The following is a 20,727-nucleotide window of genomic DNA, read 5'->3' as shown; positions in this document are numbered from 1 at the left end:
AAAGAAAGGATGAATAAATAAGTGAAAGAAGGAAGGAAAGAGAATGGAAGAGAAGAAAAGAGAAAAGCATAAAAGAAAAGAAAGGAAAAGACAGGGGAAGGGAGGAGAAAAGGGGAACTGGAGGAGAAGAGAGGAATAAAAAGGCAAAGAAAAGAAAAGAAAGAGAAAAAAATAAGAAAAACTCTCTAGATTGACTATGTATTGGTGCATTTCTTCAACACTTAGCTTTAGCCTTCATTTCCTGCTTTTGCTGAGCAGAAAGATCACCAGAAGTAAAATTTTAAGGTCTTCTTGGGTATTTTCTGAGCATTTGTCCTACCCTAAGCATGCAGATAGGTTTCAAAATCTGCTGTTACAAGCAGGGAACAGTGTCAAGCTCTTGTTTCCTAAAATAACTCTCTCTTCAACTTCTCCTCTTAGACTTTTAAATTCTCTGTTAGTTGACTCAATGATCATCTTTTCCCCCAGGTGGCAGCAGCATTTTCATCTGCCTTTCAATTTTTTAGTGGAATCCATTCCCTTAGTCATTCTTCTGCCTCAAGAAAGTTCTGACTTAGGCAAAACAAATGCAATCACTTTGCATTAAAACTTTGGAGAAGCCCCAGACTGGCCAAAACAAACCACAATTCCTTGAGAACAGGTCTACTCCCTTTTCTGCAGGAATGAGGAATGAGGGAAATGAAACAAGTCTAGGTTGAAATACCACAAGATTCTCCTTTCATGTTTGTCTTCTTTGTCTTGATTCAACTATCACTTGATTTATGTGACTAGTTTCTAGAGTTCCAACAAATTTTATTCTAACACTTCTGCTCATTTTTTCAGTGTTTCTGTGATGGCATAGGCCCTTAGAGATCCCTACTTCATTATTTTCACAGACCTCTCTTCCTAAAGTATAAATATTTAAATTTGTAGAAAGTCTTAATATTAAAATGTTCCACAGTTGTTTAGCTAATTTTGAATTTATCCTTTAATGAAAATTTATAAACATTAGATTGAATTTCATATTCAACATACATTTAATATATGGTGAAATTTATACTCTGTCATGAGACATTTAAAAATACTGTTTATTTATTTCTATCATATTTAAGAGAATGCAGGAAAATATGCAAGATTGCCATGAAATTCAATCAGTTTAAGAACTACTCCTAGAAAGCCAAGTATAGAGTTGCCATATGACCAAGAAATCCCACTACTAGGAATATACCCAGAAGGATTGAAAGCAGGGATATGAACAGATACATGCACACCAGTGTTCATCACAACATTGTTAACAATTACTAAAAGTTGGAAGCAACCTAAATGTCCATCAACAGATGAATAGATAAACAAAGTGTGGTATATATGTAAGATGGAATATTACTCAGCTGGAAGATAAAATGAAGTATTGAGACATGTGACACAATGGATGAATCTTGAAGACCTTATGTTGCGTGGCATAAGCCAGTCACTAAGGGACAAATATTGTATGATCTCACTAATACAAACTAAGGACATTGAGCAGACTCACAGAGGTAGAGTCTGGAAGATAGGTTACAAGGAATTAGACAGGGGGTAGAGAGTGGTGAGCCAATATTAATCTGTACAGAACCTATGATAAGGTGGATGAGGAAGGTTTGACAGTGGACAGGGATGAAGGTGGTGCAGATATGAATGAGGTCTATGATGCTAGAGTGTGAGAGTGAGCAAGTGTATTAGCCAAAGGGGTGCTGATGTGAAATACCAGAAATCCATTGGCTTTTATTAAAGGTATTTATTTGGGATAGAGGCTTACAGTTACCAGGCCATAAAGCATAAGTTTTCTCCTCACCAAAGTTCGTTGCCACATGTTGGAGGAGCAAGACGGCTACCAACAGTTGACCTTCCATTTCCTCCTAAGGATCTGTGGCCCCAGCTTTTTCCAATATCAACTTTAGGCTGTGATAAGTCTTGCCTCTCTCCTGGTGCTCATTTCTTTCCAGGGACTTAGATGCTCTTTTCTCTCCAAAAGGTCAGGTATAGACTATTAGGCTCTCTAGGCTTTGTCTTTCTTCCCAGGGCTTGATTCCCCTTGGTTTCAGATGCTCTGCTCTTTCCCATATGTTTACTTCCTAGGCTCTAGCTCAAAACTCTAACATCAAAACTTCACTGCGGGGGGGAAGGAGTGGTGGTGGTGGTGGTGGAGATAAATAAATCCATCCTAAAAAAACAAAACTCCACTGCCTTCACTGCCATATGGTTTTCTCTGTGAGTTTCCACTCCCTTATCATTTTCTGCCTTGGTAGGTGGGGACTCAACATCCTCCTAAAGTGCCCAATCAAAGCCTTAATTGTAATTTAATCAAGTCAAAGTGAAACCTCTGAATCCATTGCAATCTAATATGCCCAAAGGAACAAACCAGTTTGCAAACGTAATCCAATATTTATTTTTGGAATTCATAAATAATGCCAAGCTGCTACAGCAGGTTTGGAGGGTAGGTGGAACCGCATCTTTAAAGCTGGAGGGATGGTTGGATGAAGAAACAGGTGAATTCTACAGAGCTAAAGGACTGTGGTTGAAAATACAATGATGGGTGTGTTTTTTATTGGAAACTATGGCAGAGGAAGGTACAGGATGCCAGTGGTGGGTGATGTGTGGGGAAAGGTACAACTGGGGCATATGTAATCTGTATTCATGTGGTCATAGGGTATTATCTCAGTGTGTGAGGAGCCACACAATAACCAGAAAAATATTAAATTCCTATGCTTGAGAGTCCTGCTATCCTCAGATAGAGTGGCATGAATCTCCAGGGTACATTGGCAGTGCCTAATAAAAGAAAACAGATGAATATGCCAAACCCACAATATTAATGTTTCTATATATGAACTATTATTGTAAAAGTGAAACTTAGCCTAATAATATCTGTTGCCTAAAATTAACCTCTTGAAAACCTCCTTGTTACTCTACTTTGTCCTCTAAGTCAAACTCAGCAGATATATTTACTACCTTCTCCCCTACATGGGACATGACTCCTAGGAATGAGCCTCTCTGACAATGAGGGATTAATACCAAGCATCAACCAGTACTGCATTTGGAAAAAGATCTTGACTAAAAGGGGGAAACATTAAATACAAAAGAGTTTTTATGGCTAAGAGATTTCGAAGTAAGCCAGAGGTCACTCTGGAGGTTACACTTATACACATCTCAGGCAGATCTTACTAAATGCCACAGTAGCAAGGGCTCAAACAGGGGTGCTTCTGAGGGCTCTGGATATATCTGGGTATTATAGACGAGACAAAAGGGCCATGACATAAGCACTCTGTTGGTGGAGCCTTATCTTGGAAAGTATGATTACCTATTTTCCCGATGTAACAGTGTTAGACTCATATATAATTTCCCAATACATGATTTTCCTAACCCTTTTATTTGAAATTTACTTAGTACCATAACACTTAAATGTATTTCCCAGAGACTAAAATCTTCAGTCTTCACATGCTGGCTGAACCCTGAATCTCAGCAGAGTTACAGCCAATATCTACTCTCTAGTTCTTTGGACTCATCTGGGACAACTAACAAAATGATGCTGATGGACTACACTTGTCCCAAAAAGCAAAGTATATAGAACTGCACGCAAAATTGTTTGCTCCATCTGCCACATAAGATCTATGTCCCCTCTCAATCTGAAGTAGAGTGGGCATCATCATCCTAAAATAATCAAGATTGAGGAATAAACAAACATAAAGGGGAAGTGCAAATATGAACAAAAAGGGGCTTATTATTATTGTAGTTATGAAAGAACTTGTAACATTGATTTAAAGACAGTGGTTATCACAGCTTCTGAGGGGAAGGGGAAGGAAGAATTTTTAAGGCATTGGAATTTTTCTGCATGATTTTGCAATACAGGTCATTATACACTTTGTCAAAACCTATAAAATTGCACAGTGCAAAGAATAAACCATAATGTAAATATGGACCATGCTTAGTAGCAAGGCTTCAATATTTGTTCATCAATTGTAATAAATGTACCATGCTTATGTAAGGTATTATTAATAGGGAAAAATGTGAGAGGGAGAAAAGGTGGGGTGTATGGAAATCCCCTATATTTTTCATGTAATTTCTCTGTAATCTAAAACTTCTTTAAAAATAAAGTTAAAATAATAACAATAATAAATAACTACTCCTGGATTTTGCACACATAATGAAAAGTTAGAAGTTAATATGTATGTGACTATTACACAAATACACATACATGTGTATAAATATATCTTTGTATGTAAATATAATCTTATTGAAAATTCAGAATAATGTTTGTTTGGCTTATGTAGGATCTTTATTTTGCAAATATATATGCTATGATTACAATGTCTTTAGGATTAACATTTTACAATTCACAGCATTTGTGATCTCATTAGCTATATTTCTTCCATTTTGCTATTTTTGCATAATTAAAAGTACCAATCAAAAGTTGTGAAAAATTAATGTTCTTACATGAATGTTAACAAATATATATGTGCGTTAGAGTGACCATCAAAGATGAGGAAAGTTGGAGACGATATACTTCATGAAGCAACCAGCTTTAGTGAGTATGAGTTATTTTCCCAGATATCTTGAAAAGCTTCATAGTATTGACTGCATTATGAGCGCTTCTATTGTAAAGAAAATTACTCCACCTTTAGCCCACTGTGGGAAAGGAAACCAGGGTTTTTACTGAAAAAGAATCTGTAGGATTTGACCCAAGACAGAGCTGATGGGATTAGCTTTGATTATCTGGCTATCCTTAATGGTGGCATGACTTCAGAAAATCTGCAAGTGACAGAATTAATTCATGACCTGACTTTGTACAAAATTTTCTGTCCAAATGAGGAAAAGTAAAATATATGGCTAACATTCTTTTAAGGATGTATGCTGGGAAACATAGACAGACGCTGATTGAAAAATAAATAAATAAAAAGAGAGAAGAATTACAGAGTGTGGCTGACACACATTAAAAGGAAAACTGGAGTGCATTTCAAGAATTCTACCACTGGTGCCTTTACTAAAGAATTGGCCTTGATCCTGAATGAACTTCCAGTTTTAATGATCATTGATTGTCTCCAGGAAAATACCTTCTACTCAAGTGAAATTTTTTTCTCCTTATTGCAAGAAGGGCACTCACAGCCTAATATCATTACTTTTTCTAGGGTCAGTGTCTCTTTGTCTTTTGGAATAAAATGCTTCTAAAAGGTATATCATAAGTTATGATAGGAATGAGTCACTAATCTACCACTATTCCAGAAAGCCTTATTCTAAACCCAAATTTCTAAATTTGGTATCGATTGCTGGTCATCATGAAGCTCATTAATATTACAGAATTATAACAAGACATACATGTGTATGTTCATATAGCCTTTTGGGGATGAGGGGTGATGAAGAACCTAAATTTTACTAACATGGCAACAATATTAATGCTAATATAAAACTATGTTATTTGAAGGCTATTCACCCAATTTCTTATCAACGTTTCTCCAGTTTTGTTGCTTGACTCCTACCTCAGAATTCCATGGACTGTTTGCTTATAAATGTAGATTCATGGCCTAATCTCCCACTTAATGGGTTATTATTTTGTTAGTGAAGTCAGAATCTACAGGTTTACAAACAATTCATATATTCTTCATGTACAATATATTTTGATTACTATGCAAATAAGGTTTTTTATAATTTGTATCATCAATTTCAACATTGTGACAATATGACATTCTTCTTAAAATATCATTAGAGTTTATTCCACAAAAAGTTGTCTAATTGTGATACTAAATAAGGGCCTACTTGTTTTTGTAAAGCAATTTGAGTTAGACAAATATCACTAACTCTTCTATATTTGATGCTGTAGAAATAGAGTCAAACCTATGTAAAATTCATAAACTTGGCATTAATTTGTAGTCATTGTGATAAATGACCCTGAAAATTTTTTTCAACCATTTAAGAAAAAGAGCTCCACAAAGCTTTGCTGCTTTTCATTCATAATATTCATAATGCTACTAGAGATATATTACAGCATGCTTTGCTTAGGTGCTTAGGATGATAAATCAGAAACTCACAGTGGGTAGAAAATGTGGCTGGCACAATGCCTGCTAGATCATAGGTATAAAAGAGATTTCTATAATATTGATTTATATCAGGTAGATTGTAACTAAGGGAATCAGTTGGTGATCCAAATATAATAGACAGCATATAAGGTCTCTTTTTGTTGAAGTGGATTAAAGACAGTTGGATACACATGTAGGAAAAACAAGTATCTTCATTCAAAATTGTTTTCCTTATCTGGTCTGTTGTTATTACTGTGTATATAAAACTGCCCTTGGAACATTATTAGCTGGTTGTTTGTACACTGAATGAATGCTTTTTGTTTTACTTTTTTAATGCTTGCATCAGTTGGAAAACTATCTAATGGATTTTAAGTAATTGAGAAAATCAGCCTAAAATAGCATTTTTACCTGAAGTGTCTTGTATAATCTCTTCTCTGATTATTTTTGAAACATCAAATTTAATCACCTTTGTTTTACTTGGCCTATAAATAAGCTTGACTAAATTAGTTCATTGACATTTTTATTTCATGCAACTATAATACTTGCATAATTTATTCTTTGAGGGGCACGAGGATTCCCAGTTGTGATAGCAACATTATTGTAAGCAGTTGACACCTATCTTCTATGACCCTCCATCACCTAAAATTCCTTGTACTGCACTCTTAATTGAAGACATTTACAATTACATGTCTTCCTTAGTTAAAAATTTGACTTCTACCATTCAAATAGAAATTTGTAAAGCAGGGAATAGACACTTACTTAAATTTTTAAGGATTTAATGAGAGCATTTCTTGAGATCATATTTTATTGAAGAAAATAATATAATTGATATATTAAAGAGTAAAATAGACACATTGTCTGGATTAAAAGGGTGATTCTTGCTTCAATAGTTTAGCCTTGGAAGTTATATAAAACATCAGGCATCAACTTCTCAACATACTAAAAAAGGGCAAGAATAGATTCTCTCAGAATTGTTGTAATTATCAAAATCAAAAATAAATAAAATGATTTCTTGTTTCAGAAGCTGCTCAAATTTTATAACTTTTAGCAGTAACATCAAGAGTCAACTAACTTTTATCTGAAAACAATAAATATGGTCTCTCTCCCAGCTGCTCAACAATGACACAGCAGGAAAGCAGTCATAGACAATATGTAAATGAATATATGTGACTAGATTCCAATAACACTCTATTTATACAAAAGGTAGTAGATCAGATTTGACCCATGGACAATTGTTTGCCAAGTCCTGGACTATTTGACATTCATGGAAGATGAATTTTAAGGAGTTGATCTTAACCTTTGAAGAAATCCTTAGTAGCTGTTGCATGCCTTTGTCCTTGATTTGTCTCATTAAATATTTTCTGTCATAAATTTTATTTTTTCAGTACCAGCTTGATCATAAATCTTGTAGATTTAATGAAACCGTAATGAGCAATAAATAGTTGAATACGATAACCAGAATGATAAACAAATTCAGCAACTGGAATGATGGAACACATTTATTGTGGTTATACAGTACATTCCTAATATAAACAACCAATTGTCAAAGTAGAGGAAAAAGAATGGCATTACTTAACATTTGTGAAAAAATATTATATAGATTTCACACTGATATTATTACTGTAATAATAATTTGGGATTAGCAGTGGAGAATGAATTACTGTAAGACCTGCCTTCTAATTCTGACTGCTGCTTGAACAAACATTTCATTTACAACTGAGCTACATTTTCCTGATCTATAAAATTAACATGAGGTACCTCCTTCATTATTCATTTCCTGACATCTCACTTTCTTCCCATGTGGAAAACCTCTATCTTGATAAAAAATGTTGATAATTTCTACTGGTCTGATGAGAAACAAGTATGAAATTTACAGTTACTCTCCTGATAACCCCTATTTATTTACCTTTGACTCACATCTAATATATTTACAGCTAATGTTCGAAATTGCCAATAAAAATTAGTGGCCACTTTTACTTTTTCAGATGTAGACAAGGATGGAATTGTCAATATACTACTCATATTAAAGTAACCCATTGAATTTCTACATAGTATTGTTCACTGAAAAATGAAATGAAAATATAATTCTGTATTTGCTTAAAAATACAAGAACATTTCATACGTACTATATACTCATGATACAAAAATACAAAACCTCTACATTCATATATTAATTTATGCATGTGCTTATTCATAAAGAAGTGTATACATACATTTTATGCATACTTGCTTTTTTCATTAAAAATTTTTTATTGAAATATGTCATGTCTACTTGCTTTTTACTATACACATTTAGTAATGGACATGTATGCACCAGTTTGCTATTATTAACTGCGGGCTTGGGTTGGAAGGATGTATATGTCATGTTCGAATGGGTGTGGAGAAAAACATAGGGAAAGATTTTTAATAAGTATAGAGTAAATTTGGAGGAAGTACATAGGTAAAACAGAACAGAATAGAATGGAAGGAAATCTTAGCTATAGAAAAGACTATTACAAGATGGCTTCCAGACACAAACTGTTATGCCTTTGCTAGAATATTCCCAATAGTCAAGTTAGCTAAGTTTAATAACAAATTCCTTTGTGAGGAAGGTTCAGAGACAGATCAGAACCTCATTTTCACCCTATATAAAAAATTCTATTAGAGCAGTAAAGTAAATTTATTTAGTTTGCATTCATACATAATAAGTGCATCTGTGTTTCTTTCCCATGTGACTTAACTAGGATATGTATTTCATCATGATAAACATCTTTTCTTGTGCATTGTTACATTATGGTTTATGTAAACAATAATTAAATTAAACATGTGGTTGTTACATTTGTTACAACTGATGTACAAATATTGAAGCATTGCCACTAACCATGGTCAATGGTATACATTATGCTTTACATTTACACTTTTATAGGTTTTGATGAAATTTAAAATGGCCTGTATCCATTTTGCAGGGGTTGTTAACCTTTTTATGTTTCACAGACCCTTTTTGGACCCCTTTCTAAGGCCGCACTCTACTGTGTATTATTTAATAAATATTTCACACCCACACCACACGTCCTCACAAGAATAATGGTTTTTTTAAATTTTAATTCAAGTTAATGGAACCCTTGTTAAGAACCCCAGCATTATTGCAAGATCATGCAAAATAATTTTTTAACGCCCTAAAACTGCCCTATGTTCCTTCTATTTTATTCTTCCCTCCACCCTCCCTCAGAACCAATGGTAACCACTAAGTTTCAATATTCGAAGAATAAGATTCATAGTTACTTGATATAATATAGATTACTTGACATATTGGTCTGTTTTTAATTTGTAAATATATTTTTATTAGGAATAGTTTAAACTCATGAAGTTTTTTTCCTGATTAAATATTCTTGAACTAATAATCAGTATTAAGTACCATATAATTGCTCCAATACAGTTAACTATGATTCTGCTGCTCTGTAATCCATGAAAAGGCAAAGATCAGGGATCAGTGTATATCAAACTCAAATCCTGAAGTCCCAAGTTGCTATTTAAGCATACTATGGTTCTGAAAGTTATGGTGTGATTGCTTAATGAAAACCAGCACTAGTTCTAATGAAAACTCTAGCAATAGAGTTTAATGAAAACTCAGGTGCAATAAAGAAATAAAGAAACTACTTCTTTTTATTGAACAGTAATAGTAAGATAAAGCTAGAGTTGCAGAACTGCATTTTAGTCCCATGGAAACAATTTAAAGGAATCAGAAAACTTTGGAATTCTATTAAAAGCTACCAATTTTTACCTCTTAAAACTTACATATTACTTTTATTTTTCAGATTGTTAATCTTTCAAAAGCTATAGATCATTTTTTTCCTAACACGGAACAACTGATTTAAGCAGCATACTTACTGAACATGAAGCTCTACTGTGAGGTAAAACCAAATAGATTTCCAAATTCAAGAATCCATAAAATTCAGAAGTCATTATCATTGACATTACAATGTGATTGCTGATTCATTTATTGCACTATTTCATGCCAGGTAGTTACTCTGAAGTTTGTGCTAACTCAATTGTTATCCATTTTAGTAATAGGTTCTGCTAAAAATCATTACCTTTTGAAGGCAAATTGCCTTCTTCAGAAATATGTCATGGATATAAAATTTAAGATACATTTAAAAATGCAGTAGAACTACAAAAAGTAAGTAATGAGTGCCATGTACTTAAAATAAACTATTGTCTTTTTCTTGAACCTTAATATTTGATTATGAAGGGATATTAAAATAAATAAATAATTACCAGATGTAAAGCCCAGGAGAGAGTTGATTACATATTGTCCCTTTAGGGTTAAAATTCTTTAATATGTTATTTTTTATATCCAATGTCCTTTTATCTAATCTCCAAGAAGACAAAAATATTGCATGAATCTTTTGTTTTTTTCTGACAGCTATTTTAAAATTATACTCTTTTTTATCTCTTATAATGTTATGAACATAATTAGTACTAAAACAGATTTAAATATATTGTCTGATATCATCATGATAATATTTAAGAGCCCACTAGTGCTACTGGACTTTCATTTCTTGTATCATCCTTATATTATTCTAGTTAATGGCTAATAAAAGGCCTTAATCTATATTTGAAGAGGAAACTCATTCACAAAAATTATCTCTGTTCAGAATGTTGGTCTTTGACAATATTTTCTTCGATCGTATTTTTCAAATTTCACCTGTATTTCGGAACTTTCCTGCCTCCTCCCCCCATCATTGCAAACACACAGTCACTTTCCCTTCTCCATAGTCCTCAATATAATCATCTAAATCCCTGACTCTCTAGTGCCTCCTGCTTCATTATTCCTTAAGTTCCAGATTCTCACTAGTGTTCTCAATTCTCATCCAAATTTTTCTTTAAGGATGACAAAACTGTGTTTGGAAATGGAAGGAAAAAAATCATCTCTTTCTCCCCTTACAAAGAAATATCGAAACTATCCAGGACCAACAATTTTCACCACCTGTCTCCAGCCAGGGCAGTCCCTCACTTGGATTACTGAAATACCTTTACACTGGTCCGCCTGCTTCCACTGTTGCCAATTTGGGTTCATTCATAAGAGAACACCAGAATGATCCTTTGTTCCCAAAACATATGCTCTCAACAAAGAAGTGAATGACACTGTAAAAATGTAAGCCAGATCTTGTCACTTTTATGCTGAAAATACGCTGTCCTCATTCTCTAGTGGTAAAAGCAACATATAATGTTTACAGGGTTTATTTGATTTGGCCTGTGTTAGTCCTCTTTTCTCAAATATTTAACTTTCTGCCTTTTACACACTGCTTTATGTAGCTGGCTTTGATCATTCTAAATGTGACAGGGATTCCATTTTAAGGCATTAGCATTGTGTCCTACTACCACACTCTTGAATTACCCTGTAAAAATAACTCTGAAGTATTTGTAGTGCATTATTTCTATTTCTGAAATAGTTTTTGATAATCTGAAAAAGTAGAACATTAGTAGTTAACTTAAAAGGTATGGAATAAAAGCCAGTCTTTTATATGGAGAGGAAAAGAAAGAAATTGAGTTCTTTTTTAACAATGTGTCAGAAAAATGTAATCCCATTCTTGTACTTTTAAATTAATACACTGAGTTAGAGTCCATTAATTTTGGTCCTGTGATGGTACTTGGAACTGTACTATGACACTCAAATAAACCCATATTGACTGAGTACCAGCAAGTGGTAAAGACTGTTGACCATTCATCAGAACTCATTTCTTCCTCTTTTCTTTGTAACAGAATTGTAACTGGGGATATAGCTATCTATTAGCAACTATAATTCCCAGTCTGTGTGCTGGGAGGTTTTGCCATGTGACTAATTTCATAATAATACAAAGGTAGCAAAATGATTTGTGACTATTTGGAGTCTGGTCCTGAAAACTGTTGTCCAGTCTCGCATCTTGTCTTAGCCTTTCCAGAACCTTGAAAATGGCCAATGGAGAATTCAGCTTTGACATGGCAGACAAAGCTATTGCCCCAGAGTATAAAAAGGCACAATGTGGAAGGGGCCTTCATTCCTGAATGAGCAGAAAGTTCTGACCAACCTGGACCTCTTACATCAGAACTGTTCTAAGGAAGATAAATAGACTTCTGTTTTTCTTAGCCCACCATATTCTCGAACCTATTTGTGATTCATCCATGTTGTAGGGATGATCTGTAATTAAAATTTTTATGACTAATATCCCATTGTGCTAATATATTATATAACTTGTTTACCCATTCATCTATTGATGGACATTTAAGATTTTTCCAACCTTTTGACTGTTGTGAGTAGTGCATGTATGAATATCTGTGTATATATTTTATTTAATTGCAATGATTTGGAATATACACCTAGAAAGTGAAATTACTAATTCATATGGTAATTTATGTATAACTTTATGAGAAACTGCAAAACTCTTTCCACAGTGAATGAGACATTTAACATTCCCAGAAACAATGAATGAGTATTCCAATTTTTCCACATCCTCATAAACATGTATTATTGCCTGTTTTTTGTCTATTGCCATACTAGTGGGTGTGAAGGGTTACCTGTTATGGTTTTGATTGGCAGTTCCCTAATGACTAATGATTTTAAGCATTTTTTTCACATGTTTTATGGTGATTAGTATATCTTCTTTAGTGAAATGTCTATTCGAGTCCTTTGCCAGTTTTTAATTGGGTGGCTTGATGTTTTTTATTGGGTTATAAAAATTCTTTACATATTCTGGATACTAGGAATATCAGATATGATTTGAAATATTTTCTCCAGTTCTGTAAGCTGTTATTTCATTTTATTAAAAATGTTATTTCATATTCAAAAGATTTTAATATTTACTAATCAATCTTTTTTTTGTTCACTCATTCTATTAGAGTTATATATATATATAAGAATTTATTGTCAAATGCAAGGATGTGATGATAGATAGACCCTAGGTTTTATTGTAAGAGCTTTAAGGATTTATCTCTTATATTTAAATCATTGATCCTTTTTTACTTAATTTTTGTATGGTGCTTATGCAGGCATTGAAATTCATTCTTTCATATGTAGCTTGCTCCAATACCATTTTTTGAAGTAAGTATTCTTTTCCCATAGAATAGTCTTGAAACATTAGTAAAAAATCAGTTGACCATAGATGTATGGATTTATTTTTGGACTCTCAGTTATATTCTATTGGTCTATATGCCTGTCCTTTTTCCAGTAACACACTATTTTGATTGCTGTAGTTTTGTAGTAAGTTTTGAAATCAGGAAGTGTGGGTCCTCTGACTTTGTTCTTTTTAAAATATTATTTGGATGCTTTTGGTCCCTTGTAATTCCATATGAATTTGAGCTTTGTCTTTTCCATTTCTGGAAAAAAATTTGAATTTTGGGGTACAAGCTTTCATGCCCTTGGTTGATTTTTTTTTCCTAGATATTTTCCTTTTGTATGTTATCATAAATGAAATTATTTTCTTGATTTCCTTTTTTTGATTCTTCATTGCTGATATATAGACACAACTTTGTGTGTGTATGTGTTGATTGTGGGCTCTGAAACTTTATTAAATTTGATAATTAGCTCTAAATTTTTGTAGATTCTTTGGGATTTTCTATATATAAGATCATATCATCTATAAGTAGAGGTAGTTTACTTTTCCTTTCCAATCTGGATGCCTTTAATTTTTTTGCTTGTCTAATTACTCTGGTGGCAAGAACTTCCAGCACAATGTTGAATAGCAGTGGTGAATTTAGGCATCCTAGCCTTGTTCCTGATCGATCTCAGAGGGAAATAGTCAGTCTTTCACAATTGAGTGCTAACTGTGGACTTTTCATGAATGCTTTTAAGCATATAAAGGAAACTCCCTTGTGTTCCTGTTTTTGTGTTTTTATCATGAAACGGTATTAGAATTTGTCAAATGCTTTTGCTGCATCAATTGTGATGATCACACCTTTCTTTTTTCTTGGTTCTATAAATGTGCTGTATTACACTGTCTTATGTTGAATCAAACTTGCATTGCTGGGATAAATCCCACTTTGTCATGCTGTATAATGCTTTTAATATTCTCATGGATACAATTTCCTAGTATTTTGTTAAGAATTTTTGCATTTTTAATCAGAAGGAATATTTGTCTGTAGTTTTCATTCCTATAATGTCATTGTCTGGCTTTGATACCATAGTAATAGTGGCGTTGTTGATTGAGTTAGGAAGTATTATTTCCTCTTGTATTTGTTGGAAGAATATGAGAAATATTGGTGTTAATTCTTTTTAAAATATTTATTATAATTCACCAGTCAATTTTTGTCAGTTTATTTTTCTTTCAGAAACATCTTTAGTGGATGCTCTGGAGATTACAACTAACATCATTAATTGAAAACAATCTAGTTTGTGTTAATCCCAACTTAGCTTTAGTATAGAAAATACCTCTGCTCCTATATAAATTCTTCTCCCTCCTTATTTTGTTGTTGTCACAAATTACATTTTTAAATATCACGTGCTCCTTAATAAAACATACTTTTTTTTTATGCGTTTCCTTTTAAGAAATATAAAGAGGAGTTATAAACAAAAAATATATATAGTACTGGCTTTATATTTACCTATGTCATTTCCTATTACATTTTATGACTTTCAGTTACTGTCTAGTGTCCTTTAATTTCAGCCTGAAATGTGCCACACATTTCTTGTAGGGCAGGTCAAATAGCAGCAAACTTTTTCAGATTTTGTTTATCTTTATTTTGTCCTATTTTTGAAGAATAGTTTTGTCAGATATAGAATTTTTGTTTCACCAATTTCTTTTTAGCTTCCTTTTGGCCTATTTGTTTTCTGATGAGCTATCTGCTGAAATTCTTCTGAGGACCCTTTGTTTAGCATTTAAGTTTCTTTACCCTTGGTTTTAAAAAAATTGATTATAATGCATCTCAGTGTATAACTTTGTATTTATTCTTCTTGCGTGCATATTGAACTTCTCAAGGATATAGATTTGTGTCCTTTATCAAATCCGGAAAATATTCAAACATTATCTCTTCATGTAGTCTATCTGTTTCTTTTTCTCTGGCAATCCCATTATGTGTATGTTGGAATGCTTGCTGGTCTCCCAAAGGTCTTCTTTTCATCATTTTTTATTCTTTCTGCTTTCCATATGGATTAATTTCCTTTGGTCATCTTTGAATTCATTAATTCATTCTTCTGCCTGCTGAAATTTGCTTTTGAAACCCTCTAATGTGTTTTTCATTGCAGTTACTGTAATTTTCAGTTCAAGAATTACTATTTGATTTCTTTTCACAATTTCTAACTTTTTATTGACATTCTTCATTTGTTCATACATTGTTCTCCTAGTTTCCTTTAGGTCCTTATCCATTATTTCCTTTAAGTTTTTAGATATATTTAAGATGGTTTATTTAAAGTCTTTTTCTACTAAGTCCAATATCTATGCTTCTTGAGGGACAATTTCTGTTGATTTCTTATGGGAATGGTCCATACTCTCTTGTTTCTGTGCATGCTTTGCATTTTTTTTGTTGGAAAATGGATATTTTGAAGATTTTATTAGGATAACTCTGGAAATAAGGTTCTTCTCCAATCTTAGGTGTGTTTTTTTTTAATGATACTTACTGTAGCAGCTTTTTTTCCTCATGACTTTTTAAAACTATTATTGTAAAGGCTCTATTTTTTTTTATTATGCATGGTTTCTGATGCCTCTTGTTTCTTTATCTGTGTTCACTAGCATTTTGACAGAGACTTCCCTGAATTCTAGTAGCCAAGAGAAAGAGAGAGGTGGGGAAAGAAGAAAAAAAGAATGGAAATAGAATTACCATCTCTGGTTTTTGCAGAATATCTCTATATTGGGGCATTCCCTCAACACTTATTCAGGTGATTTACAACTTTGCCTTAGCCTTCACTTCCTGTTTGTACTCAGTCTAGAGATGAAAGTTTAGCCTTCCCAGGTCTTTTGTGAGCATGTGTCCTTCCCAGATCATGTGCATGGATTTCTAAATTCTCCAGTATACATAGATGTTTTTGAAGGCACTCATTTACCAAAACAACTTCTCTCCCAAGTTTTTTAAATCATGGTTTTGTAACTCCTTTGACTCTCTTGACTATGATCTTTCAACTCATATGGCTGTGGGTTGCTCATTTGTCTTACAATGTTTTTGTGGAATACCTCCTGCTTTTTCACCCTGAGTAAGTTTCTAGTTATATGAAACAAAGACAAAATTCTTGAATCAATTCTTCTGAAGAAGGTCTGCTCTATTCCTTCTGGATACAAATCCATGGTCCCACACTGGACATGCACTCTATTATCATCCAAACCACTGCCGAACTGGGGAAGGGGCAAAGACATGTAAAAACACCATAAAGTTTTCCTACCTTCAAAAGTAACAATTTGTTCCAGGAAGTTAGTGTAGGAGTAGGCAGGCAGGGCTCAAATTTCTCACAAAAACAATGGAAAAAGGACCAAAAGCTGTCTCAGTGACCTGCTTTGGAGGTCTGCAATGAAGACGGTGCTGCACAATTCCCAGGAGGGCAAGGGACAGAGATACGAAGATTTAGAAATGTGAATTTCTAAACCCCTGCAGCAGCTAGGAAGGGCTCCCAACCACAACCTCCAAGATATTAAAGTGAGATAAAACCCCTGGTTCACTGCATCTGACTGAAAGTGGAACGGGCATCTTCCTTCCTGTCAGCTCTTACAAGGGAAAAGGGAGTGGTAGTTGGAGGGCTTCTCTTCAGTGAATTTGGCCAACAGAGCCCATGTTGAATCTTGGTTCTGTACAGACCAGAAACACAGGAAAGTGAAGGTTTAAAGAAGCACCTTCCAGGAAAGGTTTGACAATGAGTACCACCTGATTGTCAGCCAGGAAATTGCCAGGAGAGAAGCCATTTTAAACTCTTTCTTTAGCCCTATGGCTATGGGAAATCTGTGCCCATTACTGAGTCCCTGGCCCAATTTTGATAACTTAAGCTGGGCAATTTTAAAGAATTAGAGAAATTGAACAAAAAAATCAAAGAAGAATTGCAAAAACAAACAAACAAAACACTAGACAAGAAAATTGACCATCAGAATAAATTCAACAACATATTCAAATGCTTAGATATCAGTAATAATGGTGATTTTAAAGTCTTCACAGACAAACAAAAACTGAGAGTGTATGTTATCAAAAGACGAAAATGACAAGAGATATTAAAGGGAGGGCTGCAGTCTGAAAGGAAAAAAAAGGCGGGGGGGGTGTGTGTGAGAGACTTAGAGAAGAGTGTATAGATGAAGATTATTAGGAAGGGTTGATTGGTGCAGAAAAGGCATTTAACAAAATACAGCACCATTCCTTGATTTAAAAAAAAAATGAATTTCCAAAGTTAGGAATAGAAGGAAGCTTTCCCAGTATGGTAAAGAGCATATATGAAAAACCAACATCTTACATTGCACTCAGTGGTGAAAGACTGAAATCTTTCCTGCTGAGATCTGCAGTAAGACAAGGTTGCCCACTCTCACCATTGCTACTCAAAGTTGGCTAGAAGTTCTAGCTAAAGCAATTAGGCTAGATAAAGAAATAAAAAGACACCAAAATAGGAAAGGAAGAAGTAACAATTTCACTATTCACTGATCATATGACCCTATATCAAAAAGTCCTGAAAAATCCACATACAAAAAAGCTACTAGAACAAAAAAGATGAGTTCAGCAAAGTGGTGGGATACAAAATTAATATGTAAAATACAATAGTGTTTCTATACACTACCCTTCAGCAGTTTGAGGAAAAAATCTGAAAAGAATTCCACTTATAATAGCAACTAATAAAATCAAATATTTGGGAATAAACTTAACCAAGGACATAAAGGACTTGTTTTCAGAAAACTACAAAACATTGCTAAAAGAAACTGAAGAAGACTTAAACAAACAGTTCATAGGCTGTTTTAGTTCATAGACTAAAAGTTCATAGACTAAAAGTTCATAGACTAAAAGACTAAACATAGTTAAGATGTCACTTCTACCCAAATTGATTTACAGATTCACTGCAATCACAATAAACACCCTGGAAGCTTTTTTTTTTTTCTTTTTTTGTAGAAATGGAAAAGCCAACTATCAAATTTATTCAGAAGGGTAGGGGGACCAAAACAGTCAAAAAAGTCTTTAAAAAGAACAAAAAAGAAGACTCTCACTTGTTGACTTTCAAGCGTATTACTTAGTTACAGTGGGAAAAAAAAAAAATAAGCATGGTAATGGCATAAAGACAGACATATTGACCCATGGAATGAATTGAGGACTCAGAAATAGACTCTCACATGTCTGGTCAAGTGATTTTTCACAAGGCTATTAAGTCATCTCAGCTGGGCCAGAGCAGTCTTTACAATAAATGGTGCTGTGTAAACTGGAAGCCATATCCGAAAGAAAGAGGACTCTTATCTCACACCTTATACAAAAATTAACTCAAAAATGGATCAAGGTCCTCAGTATAAAAGCAACAACCATAAATATCCTAGAAGAAAATATAGGAAAAGATCTTTCAGATCTTGTGGTAGGTGATAGTTTCTTAAATTTTACACCCAAAGCAAGAGCAACAAAAGAAAAATTAGATAAATGGACCTCCTCAAAATGAAACACTTTTTCACCTCAGAGGACTCAAAAGGGTGAAAAGACAACTGACTCAACAAGAGAAAATATTTGGAAATCACGTATCTTTTAAGGGTTTAGTATCTTTGATATATAGAGATCATACAACTCAACAATAAAAACACAAACTGCCCAATTTAAAAACAGGCAAAAGACTTGAATAGACAATTTTCCAAAGAAGAAATACATATGGTGAAAAAACACAAGAAAAAAAATGTTCCGCATCACTAGCGATTAGGGATATGCAAATCAAAACTGTAATGAAATATCATTTCACACCTATTAGATTGGACACTATTAAAAAGTCAGAAATTTGTAAATGTTGAAGAGGTTGTGGAGAGGTATGAACACTTATTCACTTCTGATGAGAATGTAGAATGGTAAAGCCACCCTGGAGCAGCATTTTGCAGTTCCTAAGGAATTTGAATATAAACTTTCCATATGACCTGGCAATACCACTACTAGGTAGATACCCAGAAGAACTGAGAGCAATATCATGAACAGAAATCTGCACACTGATGTTCATAGTGGTGTTATTCACAATTGCCAAAAGATGGGAACAACTCAGGTGTCCATCAACTGATGAATGTATAAAAATTTGTGGTGTATATACATGATAGAATATTATTCAGCTCTGAGAAGAAATGAAGTAGTGAAGCACATGACAACATGGGTGACCCTGGAAGACATTATGTTGAATGATACAAGTTAGACAAAAAAGTATACATACTGTATGATAGTGCTACTATGAGCTAAACATATTGTGTAAACTCATGGAGTTAATAATTTTAATATATATCACCAGAAAATAGAAGGAGGGTAGAGAATGGAAAACTGTGGGTTAATCAATGCAGAATTGGCAAAAAAAGGTTGTTTGCAAATCTTCGAAAATGAATAGAAGAGGTGAAAGCACATTATAGTTTATGTAACTTGCAGATTTATTATATGAATATGACAGTGGTTAATAGAGAAAGTGTAAAGGCATGTATATTACTAGAGGGAAAGCTAAAAAGTTTAACATGGAACTGTATAACAGTGAAATCTCATGTGAAATATGACTATGGCTAGTATAGTATTTATAAAGACTGTTTTTAAAAAATATAAATACAAACAAACTAGAGAGAAGGAAACAGAATAGCTGCTATGTAAAGCAGGGGATGTATAGAGAGATTGAGAGGTAATGAATTTTTCTTGGTTGTTTGGTTGGTTTTACTGTTTTTCTTTATCTTTATTATTATTACTATTGGAATAATGAAAATGCTATAATAATGATTGAAGGGATGAGTACATAATTATGTGGTTGTACCAAATACCATTATGTACACTTTGGATGGATTTATGCTTTATTAATACGTATCAATAAGATTGATTTGTTAAAAAACAAATAAGTAGTAATAATAAACTTTACTTTTATTTCAGTTTTAAGTTTACAAAAAAAAAAAAACACTTAGAAAGTATAGAGGACTCCCTAAAACCATCCACACATGTATTTCCCCTTTTTATTAACATATTGCATTAGTGTGAAACATTTGATGAATAAATATTGATGCATGATTAGTAACTATTTCTGTAGTTACTAACATAAACTTGTATATTAAATAGTTAATATATATAACTACTATTTATAGTTACTGTAGCCTGTACCTTAGGCTTCATTCTGTGCATTGTACAGGTCTATGGCATTTTACATTTGCCTGATATCATGTATATATCATATAGTGTTATATGTCTACCTGTGTTGTAGACTGTTCTTTATTCATTGATTGTCTTTACTCCTTTGTCAAATATCATTTTGAGTCTATTACATAGTTCTCTATTCTGCTCTTTTGATGTGTCTATTTTTTTTTTTTTTTTTTTTTGTCAATGCCACACTGTCTTGATCACATAGATTTATGGGAAGTCTTGAAATTGAGTAATGTCAGTCCTCCAATTGTATTGTTCTTCAGTATTGCATTAGCTACTCTGTAATTTGCCTTTCTATGTAAACTTTAGAATCAAATTTTCAATATCTACACAATAATTTTCTGGGATTTTCTTTGGCATTGCTCTGTATCTATAGATCATGTGGAGAAGAGCTGACATCTTAACAATATTGAGTCTTCCTATCCATGAGCATGGAATAACTTTCTATTTATTTTCT

Source organism: Dasypus novemcinctus, chromosome 15 (genome assembly GCF_030445035.2).
Source record: "Dasypus novemcinctus isolate mDasNov1 chromosome 15, mDasNov1.1.hap2, whole genome shotgun sequence".
Classification (NCBI taxonomy): Eukaryota; Metazoa; Chordata; class Mammalia; order Cingulata; family Dasypodidae; genus Dasypus; species Dasypus novemcinctus.
Note: the sequence above shows the minus strand (reverse complement) of the source record.